This window comes from Coloeus monedula (assembly GCF_965178545.1).
Source record: "Coloeus monedula genome assembly, chromosome: 21".
NCBI classification, from domain to species: domain Eukaryota; kingdom Metazoa; phylum Chordata; class Aves; order Passeriformes; family Corvidae; genus Coloeus; species Coloeus monedula.
The window spans coordinates 9,381,130-9,395,917 of NC_138801.1; the positions used below are offsets into that span (position 1 = coordinate 9,381,130).

At 48.7% G+C, this 14,788-nt stretch overlaps 1 protein-coding gene across 5 annotated transcripts in view; it reads right to left on the reverse strand.

Moving 5' to 3' along the window:
* The window catches only part of EHMT1 (euchromatic histone lysine methyltransferase 1), a 116,639-nt gene that overhangs the window by 69,566 nt on the left and 32,285 nt on the right, over positions 1–14,788 (reverse strand). The window lies entirely within an intron of this gene.

The following is a 14,788-nucleotide window of genomic DNA, read 5'->3' on the forward strand; positions in this document are numbered from 1 at the left end:
TCGAATCACAACTGTGCTTCGATGTCACCTAAAAATGCAATCCCCAGCCCAGTCTGCCATCCTCTGCTGAGCCTTCCTCTGTGAGAGAAGGGGTTGGAAATATGGTATTTCCCTTAAATAAACAAGTTGGCTTAGTCCCAGCACATACAGTTTTCTCCTTTAAATGCAAACCAGAGTATTTTTGCAGGCACACAGGAAAACGAGGAGAGGAGGAGGGGAAATGTTCCTCATTTAACACCAAGAACTCCATGAAAAGCCTTGCAAGGTTGCTCAGAGCCTCACTCTGTTCCAGCCCTCTCCCCGTCTGTGCTGATCATACTTCACAGGTGAAAGCAGCTCTGACTTATGACAGAGAGAAAATGCCAGAAGAGCTGGAGGTTTCCTCATCCTTGGAACAAGGACAAGTTGTGAAAAGCTTCCTTTGCAAGAGGCACTGTGCTGCTTGGGCACAGTATGGCAGCATTGCAGGGAGGACACTTGCACGTCAGACCTTCTTAACCCCCACTGCCTCAACCCTTCTCCACGTCCTTCCCCCTCCTGATGGGGACTGAAGGAAAAACATAAATAAATCACCTGGTTTGGGGGATGCAAGCTGTTGTGTTGGAGTCCAGGATATTTTTTAAAAGATTGCTCAACATTTTATCCCCTTCTATATTTTCCTTTTCTTTTTTTTTTTTTTTTTTAATGGATACTTTCCAATTAGCTCGTACAGTTTGAGAGCTTCGCTCCTGCTCTGTTCCTGACTACTGTAAATCCTGGCACGCTGCCCCCCTCCAGGACCAACACCACCCTACAGCAAAGCCAGACACGTATCCTCCACCCGAGGGACCAAGGAGCTCACACGGGCACAAGAGGGACAAATCCCACTGGAAACACAAGGGGCCACAAGGGTCTGCAAAGAGGGGCTGGTGTCAAAACTCTGAATTCAGAGGAGTCACAGAAAATAACTGGCTGAAAATGGGAGTTAAGGATTATAAACTCAGGGATTCGTTTCCAAATCACTGACATTCCATGTCACTGCAGGAACATATGGTCCTCCAAGGCTTGCAAGCAGGGAGCACACGCCATCAGTGCCCCAAGCCTTTGGGCTGACCCCAACACACGGTCACTCTCCTGCTGCGGCCATTCCTCGACCACTCTCAGCTCCAGGAGCGGGAAGGCGAGAAGGAAAAACTTCAGGGAAAAGCAGCAAAAGGAAAACAAAGAGGAGCAGCAGGAATCAAGCCAGCCCTCCCCCAAACCAGCTGGCCAGGAGAGTGAAGCTCCTTAAAACTCCTTGTTTACCTGAATAAAACAACTCGCTGCCATCGCATGAGGTGCACACAATCCTCTTTCCTTAGGAGATGGCTCCTAAGGATGGGAGAGCTCAGGGGAGCCAGGCCATGGAGCTGCCTCTGCCCCCTGCCCAGGGCTGGTCCCACAGAGGCTGAGCAGCAGTAATATGCCCCGTGTGTGCCACAGAGCCGGTTCTACCCAAACATGTTCTGGGACAAGGGCAAGAGCTCATGCTGGCACTGCACAGTCAGTTAAATACATGAAACGGAACAAAACCAAGACCCAAAGGCCCCACTTTGGGCTCTTAACCCTTGCTGAGAAGCAGTGCCAAGCCCAGACCTCAGCTGCTCTCTTCCCTCCAAAGTAGGTCAGGCTTTTCTGCGTCCCTGCAGACGCTTCCAAAGGGCCCCAGCCGGCAGGGACGGAGCGTTGGGTGCTTTCAGCCAGTGCCACACAGGTGTCACCGTGGTCACCACCACACAGGAGCACACCTCACACACCTCAGCGGGTTTTTGGCTGTCTCCTCAGCCTTCATCAAGCCTAAAGCCCATTTTCTCCCTGGGTGGAGCTGCTCAGGCAGCAGGTCAAGGCCTCAGCTCTTCACCGTTAAAGAGAAATCTCATCTCTCTCCTCGTGACTTCTGATGCCTTTTCCTTTTCTTCTGGATGATGAACAATGAGCACATTTATAGTTCAGTGGAGACACGATAGATATTTAGATCAGGTATCACAGATTGTCCTGTGTAAGCTTCCTAATCTTTTAAATGCCATCTTCACATCTTGCTCCTTGCTTGAAAATTCAATATTGTGTCTGCACTGCAGCTTTGAGGGTCTCCCTGGAGCACAGCAAGCTCAGGCCAGTGTTTTGCAGGGGTGTCCGTGCCTTCCACGGCCCTGGGACCTTCTGTGTCCATCCCAAATCTCACCAAGGTCTGTGGCAGCCAACAGAGTTCTTGCACTAACACAAATCACAGGGCAAAAAAAAAAAAAAAAATTTCCCAAGGGCAAAACCAGGGGGCTGGATTTTAAAATATGTTGCAGACATGGACCTCCTGCCATGAAATCAACCCGGGATGTTTCCTTTTAATCAGCTGTTTCCTTGGATTGCTACTATGAAGAAAAGGGAAAAAAAAAAAAAAAAAAAAAAAAAGAAGAAGAGAGGGGAGGAAGTCACCCGAAAATAAAAAGGATTGTTTCTTCCTGGTAAAATTTTGTTGGCTCTGGCCTCCACCCAAGTGAGCCATAGGCAGAGGCTGTCAAGAGACCCAGTGAGGAGGTGCCATGTGGCCACAGGCCCTCTCCTCCCCTTCAGAAGATCAGTCTTCGAGCAGCTCGGACACCCAAAGCTTTGCTCCTTTTTCTTCTAAGAGCTACAAGCAGGGAGGGCTCCTTGGAGAATTTTCCAGAAACTTCACACTTTAAAAGCACAAACAAACCCTAAAAATACCCAAAAAAAGCCCAAAACCACACCAACCCCAAGCAAGCCTCCCCACCCCAGGAGACAAACGAAAGGCACGAGGGAACAAAGCCCGAGGTTTCCCGGGGCGATGCCGGGTGCTGAGGCCCCTCCGAGCCCACGGCACAGCCCCTGGAACAGCCATCCCAGCAGGATGGAGCATCCCAGCCCGCCTGCCCTCCCGCGCACGGGGCAGCCGAGCGCAGGAATATCCAAACAAATGAACAAATAACCCCGGCCATGCTTCCCCGGCCTCTGCTCCTCCTCTCCAAGGCTTCTCCTTGCCCGGCAGGACACAGCCTGCCCTGCCAGGGCCTCACCAGGCACGGGAGGTGGACGGACCCTGCGGTACCTGCGGGCAGCTGTTGTCTTCTTCTGGTGAAGACTCCAAGAGTTGCATATTCCAGATCCTCATGAGCAGTGATTCAGTTTCTGCTCATGTGATAAAGCTCCCTCTACAGAGTGAGCATGCCCAGAAGAGCCCATTTCACTGCTCCCTCCACTGCAGCCATTTCACAGAGAACCTGCCGGCTCCAGGGCGTCCATTGGAGCGCGATTATCCCGGGCATCCCGGGGACGCACCGGTAATGCAGATCATCTGTCAACTTTCTGACAGGGCGCCAGGCCTCAAAACTGATCACTCGCCTGAAAAAAAGAGAAAGCTTTTTAAACCAGAGTGCTGTCCCGTGGCCTTCAAGAGTAGCACTTGCCCGTGGGAAAAGGAGAGGCAGGAGGGACACAGAGGGATGTGAGTGGCTTGGGGATGTCCCCGGGCTGATTTTGTTGTGCTTAACAAAGCCCCTGACCTCTGAGAGCTGGGATGAAGGCACATGGGTTAAACTGATGCAGTGAGCAGTGTCCAAGACAGTGTCTTCGAGATCCGAACTGCTGATCTGAAAGGGAGATCATTTTCACTTTGGGGATTAATAACCTGACCTGGTACAACTGACTTTAAAAGGGTATCACAAACACAGTCATGGAAAAGCAGGGGGGGAATAGAATGAAGGGACATCTTCATGGATCCATCCTCATCCTCACCCTAATGAAGGAATAGTTCACTTCAAGGTGCAGGAGCTCTAAGCTCAGCCTATGTCAAACCCTACGATACTGCTGGCCCAGCCAGCAAGATAACAGAAGAAATTTTAACTTCAAAATAAAAGTAGTTTGACTCTGTTCCACTTCACCATTAAGCATAAACTCTTGGCAACCTTCATATCTGCTCAGGCTCCCAGTAAAACTGCCAGAGCAGCTCGCAGGAACATCTGTAAGCAGAGCTCGGCTGGAAGGGATTCAAGGAAGACTGGCATTTAATGAAGGCAGGAGCAGGAGGCTGCTGGAGCCGGGTGTCAGGCTGGAGAACCTCCCCCCGAGCAGGGGGAGGGCGGCCGGCAACCTCGGGGAAGAGGCCAGAAGGAAAAGGAAACTCCGGCATGGCCCCGTGGCACCACCCGCATGCTCTTGGCCAAAGGAAAAACAGCTTTCCAAAAGAGGAGAGCACAGGAGAGTGTCCTCCTTAAGAGACAGAGTTCTCTTTAAGAGCAGAAACTAAAGTGAAGACGAGTGGAGTGTAACGTGTGACAGTGAGCTGGGGAGGGCAGGGAGCAGCCTGCACTGTAGGGAGGGAGAAGCCATCCAAATCCATAGGGAGGTTTGGAGGAGCCCGGGGATGGTGTCTGCCCTGCCCCAGCACCAGACGAGTCCAGGCCTCAGCACAGCACAAAGCCATGGCCAGCTCTGCCAGGCTGGAAACATCCACAAGCCACGTTTCCTCCAGTCCCAGCAGCTCTTTCACCACCGTGGCCAGGCACATTTGCAGAGCTGCAATAATGAAAGCAGCAAAGAGCTGCTACAGATCTCCCTCGGCTATGAGGATGTTGTTTTCCTCTCCACACTCTGGAGAAGTTTCACTACTAAACAGTTAAAACACACAAGGCTAAATCGAGATGATTGAAATTCATAGGCAAGGAGTATTTGAGGTGACAGTATAAAGAAAGGATCACTCCTTCACCCACTGGGTTTTTGTTTGATGTGAATCTTAAGTTTTAATATACACAAAATGAGATTTTCCTGGCCTTTCTCTCAGCCGCTGAGAGGTGTAGAGGTAACTCATTTAAAGACAAATTCAAAAATCCCCAAACAAAAGCAACAAACCCTGGCTATTCAGAGAGAAGTTGCATTATCCACCGCATCGAAAGATTACTGTACTTCAAACCAAAGATGGTTTTAAAACAGTTGACGTGCTGCCCTTCCTTGCAGCATGAAATTACCAAGCTTTCATTAAAAACCCAGAAATAGAAACGAAGATATTAACAAAGGCAGTGTCAATGATCCACCACAGTCAACATTCCCTTTCCGAGAACGGCGGCACAGCCGCAGCCTCCCCACTGCATCTCCACACCAGACATGTTTTCACTGCTGAGGTTAAATATACACTGAGAGCAGATGCTACCAGAGACGCTTTTCACATCTCATGGCCATCCTTGAAAGCACTAAACACTGTTTAGAAACAAAAAGGAAAAAGCAGAGCTCATCAGGGCACTGCAGATGCTTCAACAACCAACTTGAGTAAAGCAATCGATCGGCGTTGTAGCAGCATCTCTGCCACGGGGAATGCCTGGGTGTCAGTCAGTGAAACCTGACATTTATGTCATCCAAAAGGAGCAAGAAGCTCCCAGGGCACAGCCATTGGCTGTGGGAGAGGTGCCTCCTGCCTGGGACCCCCTTGTCCCCCCTTGGCAGGGGTCAGGTGCTGCACACCAGCAGTCACAGACCCATCTCCAGGCTGGCTGTGGAGGAGGTTTTGCTGCTGACGGAGGATGAGAACAGGCCCGTGCCCAGAGAAGCTGTGCCCTTTATTTCACCCAAGTGCTCTCCAGCAGCCTTCCCACCATGCCTGACACCCCCCTTTCCAAACATTCCTCACAGGGCCCACAGATTACAGGGTATTTTCACTCCACGTCTCTCTGGCCTCCCTTCTCTGATGGAAGGCTCGAACATCCCTTTCAGAAATTCCACATTTTCAGGAGGAAGGGAACAGCACAAACACCTCCCTTCACAAAGGACACCAGGTTCCTCAGGGCTCTTGCTTAATGACACCATTAAGTCCAGCATTTTCACAGCTCCCTTGCAGGGGAAGCCAAAGTGGGAGGCAAAGGGAGGTTTTTCTTTTTATAGGAAGAACAATATTTAGCTCTGCAAAATACAGAGGGTTTTCCTTACTTCCTTTTTTCCATCAGGCTCCTCTTCTTGCAGACCCTCCAGCTGATCAAATCTGATGCTCCCTTTCAGCCTCCTCGGAAGCAATCCCAAAAGCACAACAAGCTGAAGGGACTTTGGGTATGAGATGAGCATTTCTGCAGGAATCCCGATTGTTTCTGCACTGCTATAAACCATTCTCCAGCTCCACTACAAGCTATTCAAATGTTCCATTCGCTCTTCAACCATGATATCCAACATTTCTTAATCAGAATGTCCCAGGGCACACTGGGTATCCCCAGTATCCTCCAATGTGCACCTCCAGGCTCAGGTAACAGTTTTGGAAGAACAGGCAGTCATTAATGCATCTGTTGGAATCACAGCTTTCCCTGCCTTTCAAAACCTGTTTTTTTTCCCCCCAAAGCTTCCAAGCTATCTCCCTTCCTTCCCCCCTTTTCCCCAGCAGAGCTGAAAACTGTTTTTACTTAATAGGAAACAAGAAATGTTCTCTGGGACGTTGCACTGAGTACATCATAAACACTAAAAAGGAAAAAAAAAAGGAAAAGAAAAAAGATCCTCTTGGACAGCAATTGAGATGTGAGCTCTCTGGGAGATGTTGCTATGTTTTGATAAGAATATGTGTTGAATATTTCATTTACAGGGCAATCCTAGAACTTTATTTAGCAGCATATTGGCCAGACAGCTGTAATTTAGAACATACTGTATTCCTAACAGTTCCCAATTATAAATTCCTTCAGCTTTAACTTACAGTAACCACAGCTCCTTCTATTTTGGAACTCTAAATCCACCATTTCTCCCCTGCATTCAGCTATGGCATAGCAAGAGCTCCTACAGTACAAACACAGCCTTGCTGCAGAAGGGTCCTAAATCCAGCATGCTACCCCCAGCACAGCGAGCAAGTTTGTGCTTCCAGCACACTCACTGCTCCACCAACAAATGTTTTATTGGTTTATTTGGGGACAGTGGTCCCATTTGTCAGTGCAAAGCCATCCTGCAGTGCCCTGCCAGCAGCAGGCTGGGAAAATGGCTGTGCACATTCCATCCTCCTCCTGCTGCAACAAGCACTGGAGATCCTGCCAACGAGCCTCACGTGTTCAGCGTGGCCCTGTTCTTTGACCTCACACCTATTTTTTTTAAGGATTAAGGCACTGACATGAAAATAAGCAAGTTCTTCACTGGAGGAGAATCAGTGCTCCACGAAGCCTTTGTGTCTCTCCCCACATCGTGAGCTCCTATGGAACAGTGCCCGTTGACGGCTCTCCCAGCCATCCTGCTGACTTTATCAAATTTCTGCAAGGAACAGAAGGAGCAGATGAACTCTGTAAAAACAAAGCTCCTGCCTCCATGCAAATATCCCTGGTTAAGAGGAGCGGAGAAATAGAGCGAGCATGATGTGTATACGGAATTGGCTCCACAGACGCTGCTTCTCAGCAACTGCCATAAGGTGGCAGTGGGTCTTTAAGGCTACCTTACACCTTCCCACAGCACAATAGGAATTAGCACACCAGTGGGCTTCCAGCAGCTGAAACTGATTAAGTCCAATTTCCTCATCAAGGGAACCAGACCCTACATGAAAACTTGGGGCTGAGATCACCTCCACTGCCAGAGTCACACAAGGAGGAAAAGCCACCGGGGTGAATTCGGCAAAGTCATAAAGGCAGCCCCCATCTGAGCCAAAGAAAATCAGCCCCTTTTCCCTCTCTCTGTACAATCACAAAGCTGTTTGTTTTACAGAAACGCTTCTCTTTGTGCATTCATCCAGCCATAAACAAGCCAGTGACCATTAAAGAGTAGGAGAAGTTCTGCCTGGCCAGCAAGCTGGGCTCCAGCAGGATTTTATGCAGGGAACATAAAAGCCAGCTCAGTAAGCAAGCTGCTCACCAGCTCAGCACAGGGCTGAGGTAGCAAAACAGGCCCAGAAAGCACCGAGGAAGAGTTGGGTTCACAAGAAAGATGGAACCAGGCAATAAACAGGCAAGTAGCTTTAGGTAATGAAGAGACTCATCATGCAGAATGCCCATCACCAGGGACACAGCAATAAAATCAAATCTTTGCCAGTCACCCCCTGAACCATGCTGTGAAAAGTGGCCAGAGTTGCCCTGAAGGAAGAGCTGATCTACCTTACAGCACACAGACAGCCCATGACCACAGAGATTTCTGTTCAGAAAGTCAAACACATAACTCTGTACCACCCAAGGATTCACAGTGCCCTGACAGAGCAAACCCCTTGCCTTACCTGTCTCTACAGCCAGGCCGGAACGCCGGGTGGGCCCCCCGTGTCACACCTCCCATGTGTGAGGGGACAGGTCAGAGGGAGCTGACTCCACACCAGCTCCACACCAACCCAGAGCTCCCCTACACCTCGCTAACACAAACATCCAGAGCCAATGTAAATGTTTTATTGGCACCTCACCACGCAGCGTGCTTGTACAACAACTGGAGTCAATCGGCTCGTGCAGCACATACCTGCTGGTGCTTACACATTCCTTGTAAAAAGCTGGCAACTACGGGTGAAATCCAAGAGCCCAACCGAGCACAACTCACACTGCCTTCCCCCAAACCCACTCACCAACACATTAAACCCCTGCAAGAAGCACAGAAAAATCCCTCAGCCAAAGGAATAAACGTGCATATTCCCTCCTCTCCATGCCAGTTTGGAGGACCTGATGTGGCAAGGTTTCTTTGCCATCACTGGAATGCAAAATAAGCCTGAAAGAGGGGAGTTTGAGCTTAACATTCTTTCACCCTCCCACAATCCCAGACGGATCTGGGTTTAAACTGCTCAGAGCAGGTCTGAGCCCTGCGAGGCTCCCCATTAATAATAATTAGCGCCCGAGCCCATGATGAGACACAATCACGTGCCTGCCAATATGAAGGCTCAGCTCTGGCTGCAGCCCCTGCCTGCTGTCACCTCATGTCACCACCCTGACATTACACAGGTCCCTTCCTCACGCAGGCCCGCCAGCCAGCAAAGGTCAGTATTCCAAACCCCTCCCCGCGGATCCGCAGGAAGCGTTTGAAGCCATCTCGTGTCAGTGGTTTAACTACGCTGCTTTTGAATCAATTCCAACAGTTTTCACTCCATCCGGTCTCCTGGCTCCCCCAGCCCAGGGGCACGGCAAGGAACTGATGGATTTGCCCTACCTCCATCCCGGCTGCGGGTCCCTCCAGGTCCTGACTCCAGGCCTATCCCTCCTCCAGCCACAAATCCATCTCACTCCATGGGTGCAGCCTCCACCCCGGAGCATGCTCAGTACGGGCTGATCTTCAGCCATTTCAGAGCTTTAATGAAATGTAAGCATAAGGAAGTGTCATTAGCAAAAAAAAAAAAAAAAAAAAAAAAAAAAGGGGGGAAAAAAAAAAGGTGCAGGATTCATCCCGATCCAGCCAACCTTCCTCTTCCCATCCTCTTGTCAAGGAGGCGAAGCTCTCACTGCAGGGATCGCAGGCATTTTTAGGCAGCAAGCATCTCGTTTTAGAACAAAAGCAAGGAAAATCCTGTCTCAGGCAAGCCTTGTGCAAAAGGAGCATTTCCCAGTGACACTCAAACCAGCCAATTTGTCACTCTGGGCCTTCCACAAATTACAGTGTTTTCATGAAATGCCATTAATATTATTTTTTCCCCCAACAGGCTTCAAGCGAGGCTTTCAGCTGGCAATGCAAATAGTGCTTCCCAGCCATCTTAAAGCTAAACCTACCCCAGTCTACCCTAAGCTCCTTGAAGGTTATTTTAACTCCATTTGCAACAAAGTTAAACAGCAGGATGAAAGAGGGGGAAAGAGAGTGCAGTGTAACACATTTCATGCTATGCTTTCCTAAGGACCTGAATTTTAAGAGCGGTTTGTTTTCACTCATCAGCCCTGAAATTCCTCCATCATTGCCTTGTCCCCTCGATGCAGTAGGACTGTTTCAAGGAAGAACTAATAGAGGATTTTTTTTTTTTAAATCCTTCCCAGGTTTTCAAACAACAAAATATGAAAGACACACAATGTTGGAGCACACCTGGGGAATGTAGCCCTGCATACTCTGAGTGATCTGCACATGGAGTTTGACTATTCCTTAAAAACTTGTATTTCCCCACATATCCTTTGCATGTCCCCTACAGATCCCTTCCAGCTCACTGAACTGCTCCAGAAAGCAAAGACAGTTGGTGCAAAAGTAAAGCTTTGCCAGGGCAAAAAGTGGTTATTCAATCCCAACAAAGTTGGAACATATATATCCTGTTCCTCATGTTGGGCCCAGGCCAAAAGCAACTCTGGATGTTGAAATCCGTGAATTGTGTGTGCTCTGCCGAGCGATGTTCGCTTCCTGTGGCACACGAGCAGTGTCTCCCCAGAGCTGGAGTTTGAGGAAAATTCAAAAATAAAACGATTTACTTTATCAACGCAGCATTTCAGGAAACACCAGGGTGGCAGCTGAACACCAAACCAGCTTTTTTCCTGAACAGAACTTCCAAGGGAATCACAACAGCACTACAGCCGTTCTGTACAACGCCACAAGGCAAGTTCAAGCCAAGATTTTCATCAGGCCCCAGCACATCTGTGCCAGACGCACTACGCAAACAACTCATGACGTTGTTCCCTCATCCCTTCCCTGATAAATACAGCCCAGTCCTCAACACCAAGCCACAGCTTTTTAGCAAATTCTTTGGGACCGTGTCCGCCTCGGGAGCGCCAGGCAGCCTGGCACGCCAAGCGCTGGCGAGCTGCTTTTTACTGAAATATTTTTAGAGCACAAAACATTTGGTAAAGTGACCCAGGATAAACCACACTAATTCAGCGTGCTGAGCTCCCCTCAGACCTCTCTTCCTGCTGAAGGATGCCACCAAAGGCCATTTGGCCCCGGGCTGCCCCTTACCAGAGACCTTCATCAGGGCCCTCTGTTCCCAGAGCAGGATCAATTCCCTCCACGCCACACTGGGCAATCCCAGATACCGCCCAGTGCCTTCATTAAACACAGATTGATACACCCTGCCAACAAATTCTATTCCCATCCTCTGCCTTGCCTTGAAATTGAAGGTAGTTTAAAAATAATATTCAGACCATAAAATCCCGAGGCATGTCTGCTGAATCGAGCGGTGTTTGCATCTCGCACAGCTCAAGCATGTCAAATTTGTTTCCTTGGAAACAAAGACTAATTTGCAAGCATTGCTTTCTTCCCTTTTTTTTATTTTATGTAACGAAGACATCCATACCTGCAGCTCTTTCTGATACAAAGGAATTAAAGCAGATTCACCTACCAACACAGTTCATAAGAGAATTATTAATGTATTTCACTAATGAACCATTGGTTTGCTGCACTAAGGGAAAACCAGAGTTCATGACTATTTAAAAACCCTGTTTTCCCTCAATGGATGCACACTCGAGGCATGGCATTTATATTGTTTCCTTGGGGACAGGTAGAAAAAAAACCAACAAAAACCAGAGTGATTTGTTTACCCTGGGCTAGGGATGGTGGGTCCAGTGGAGGAGCAATCTAAGAGGGAAATCCTGTCCTGCTCCTGCCACATCTCTCCAAAGGAGACACAGCTCAAACACACCTGCCTCCAACACAGCCTGAAGAGTCAACACAAGCTTAATAAAATAGAAAAGTGATAACATCTTGTAAATGTGTTTTGGCAGTTTTAAGCCCAACTTTTCCCCTAGACACACAGTAGGGAAGTGGGAAGCCAGACTTTCTGTGCAGCCATAACTCTTCTCCCAGACCCACTCCCACCAGATCCTCCCAGGGAGGGCAGTAAATCCTAAAGCAATGACACACAACCTCTCTGTGAGGGCATGAAACAGGAGAGAGGGCAAAAGTGTCAGAGCTGAGTTATCCATAGGCTCATTTACAAAGGGAGTCGGTGCCCCCACCCTCCGGGGCCTCTGTCAGGAGCTCAGCACCTCTCACAAATCCGTCAGAGACGGAGTAAAACGGACACGTGAGAACAGCAAACAAAATTATGGCTCCTCAAACACACCCTCCCCGAGGCCTGCTCAGCACAGACGTCATTCTCAGCACGCCTGGGTTGCAATCTCTACCTGAGAAGGTGATCTTCACATCCAAGGGAACAGAGCCCCAAACTTCTCCTGTTCCTGTTAGGATCACTGGATAGAAAAAGCCATGGGAGCTGCACAAACAGGAGGTGACAGAACAAGAACAGTCTCCTTCCTCCACATAAGGAACAAAGCCTCGCCGTTCCCTCTCCCTGGAGAATTCCAGAGTTGATACTGGAGCAAATGGCCAGCACTAAATCTGATGTGAACCTTGGATGCTTCACACTTCAGGCCTTGGAACTCCAACATTCCAGGTATTCCGAAGGGGTTCCGAGCTTGGCAAGGCCACTTCCCTGGCAGAGCAGCCTTGCTCTCCTCTTCAACATGCCCACAGTAGGACCAATCACCTAGGGGGCAGTCTGTAAACAAAAGGCACCAAAACCCCAAACCCTGCAAATGTCCAGCAGAACTCCCACAGGGTCTCACCCTCGAGCTTGAAAAATTAAAATCTCTGTTCAGTACATTGACTTGAAGAGCACTCAGCACCACCAACTCAGGGTTTCATTCCTGCTGCTGTCGGGGAATCCTGGAAGCAAATCCCCCACACCAACAACAATGTGCACCCTTTACCAAGTAGTGTAATTACTACATTTTATTCCAACCAATGCCACAGTCTCAAGGAGTTTTGGAGACTGTTGAATGAATTCTGGGGGAAGACCAAGAAAAGCCACCTAGTTCTTCCTCATCAAAAGCAGAGCAAATACTGAAAAAACGTCTAAACATCACCAGGTAAAAAAGAATCTGAGAGATACATGGTGATTTGCTTAGAGATATTGTAACAATAAAAAGAACTAGTACTTTATAAAGCAATTTATAATAAGAGATGGGAATAGCAGGCAATATTAATGTATCCACTTTCGCAGATGGGAAAACTCAAGGTTTGGAGCGTTAAGTGCCAAAAATTTCTGGAGTGGTCCTTCACAAACAGAGCAGAAGAACAGGATACAGGAGAACTGGATGTGAAGTCATGCTCTGCTGCTGATTTACTGAGTCACCTCAACTGGCCAAGCTGGGCCAGCAAGGAATGTGTCTGGACAGTCCATATGGGATGAGTCAAATTTAAATTCCAGTGAAGTTTGAGCACTTCAAGCTCCCTTGAAAAAAATCCTCCATTATTTAAAAACAACCAGAAAACCCCAAACCACATCATGTACGTAACAAACACGTCAGTATTTTCTCCCTCTGTCTGATATTCCCTTAACCAACAAGTTTTTGGAGGCGAGGGGAAATATTTATGCAGAACAGTGACCTTGCAATCACTGAGGAGCTCTTTATGCCCGTTGCCAAGTTTGAAAGTGGGTGGATGCCACGTGGGTGAATCTGTGACACCAGGACACAGGCCAGACTCATAAAAGGAGTCAGACACGTTGGAATCGACCAACAGGAGCAATAAATTCCCAGAAGTTCCTTAGAAATGTTTTGTCAGATAACTGGGCTGCAAGTCAAGCCCCTGGGGCAAGGGTGTGAGCTCCGTTATGGGGTTTTAACGCAGATGCATGAAACACCTGGCAAAGGCTGGGGTGAAAAGATGGGACCAAACAAAAGGAAATGTGGAAATAGAGGGAGATGACACCACTTCCTATCAGTTTAAACGCTGTGGGTTTGGGAGGGACAATGAGCTGATGGATGCTGTGAGCCCCAGGTGTGTCTGGAGACCTCAGAACTCGGGTTTGAATTTGGGATAACACTCATGGGATTTTTTTTACTATCTGAAGCATTAAACCATCCTATTTCCTTGGGCTCCCAGAGCCACAACACTACAGCCTTGCTGTATTCTGAGAGACAAGAGGCGAGGGCATTCTGGGGAGCTCAAGGCTTAGACTGACAAGCTCATTGTGATGCTTTCCCACAGGAAGGCTCTGTAGAACAACAAAAAAAAATTAAATCAAAAGTCACACACTGATTTTGGGTGGCCAGCTCAGACAAAGTTTTTCAAATCTACTTTTAGAATCACAGACTGTCCTGAGTTGAAGGGACCCACCAGGATCATCCAGTGCAGCCCCAGCCCTGCCCAGACCCCCCAACAGCCCCACCCTGGGCATCCCTGGCAGCGCTGTCCAAACGCTCCTGGAGCTCTGGCAGCCTCGGGGCCGTGCCCATTCCCTGGGGAGCCTGGGCAGTGCCCAGCACCCTCTGGGACAGAACCTTTCCCTGATATCCAACCTGAACCTCCCTGGCCCAGCTCCACACCATTCTTTTCTAGGAGGGCATCTCCTCCCCATGTGCAGACATTACAGCAAGATGCAAATGGTCCGTTCACTTGAAGATTAGGCAGTGGTTTCACATCAAAAATTAAACCACTCTTTCAAAAATAACTTCCCTCCAGTTCTCCCCCCTTCCCACCCCCCTGTATAAAAGCCATTCATTTGCCTCACAAGGAGGCACAGAGCTTCATTTTGTTAACATTTTAAACTGAAGGACTCAAAATACAGTGAAACACTAGGAAGAAAAAGCCAAACAAACCACAAAATGCTGCAATAACAAGCAGCTCTCAGAGCTGTGAACCAGAGATTGGGAAAGATGAACTTTGCAGAACGTCTGCCCAGCAGCCCCTCTCCTCCTCTGCCCACTCTTGGCCACAGCAACCAGAATCTGTTTGGGAAGCAAAGCAAGGGAAGGCAGGATTCTACCAGGGAGAAGTTCTGCTCACAGAGAAAAAGACCATTTGCACTATTTTTATTACACGAGAAACAGGAAAGGGCTGTGCAGGGCCCAGACTCTCCCTCCCAGTGCCGATCTGCTGAATTCAAATGTGCATCAAAAGTATGATGGACTTTTGGAAGCTTCTCCTCCACTGTCATACG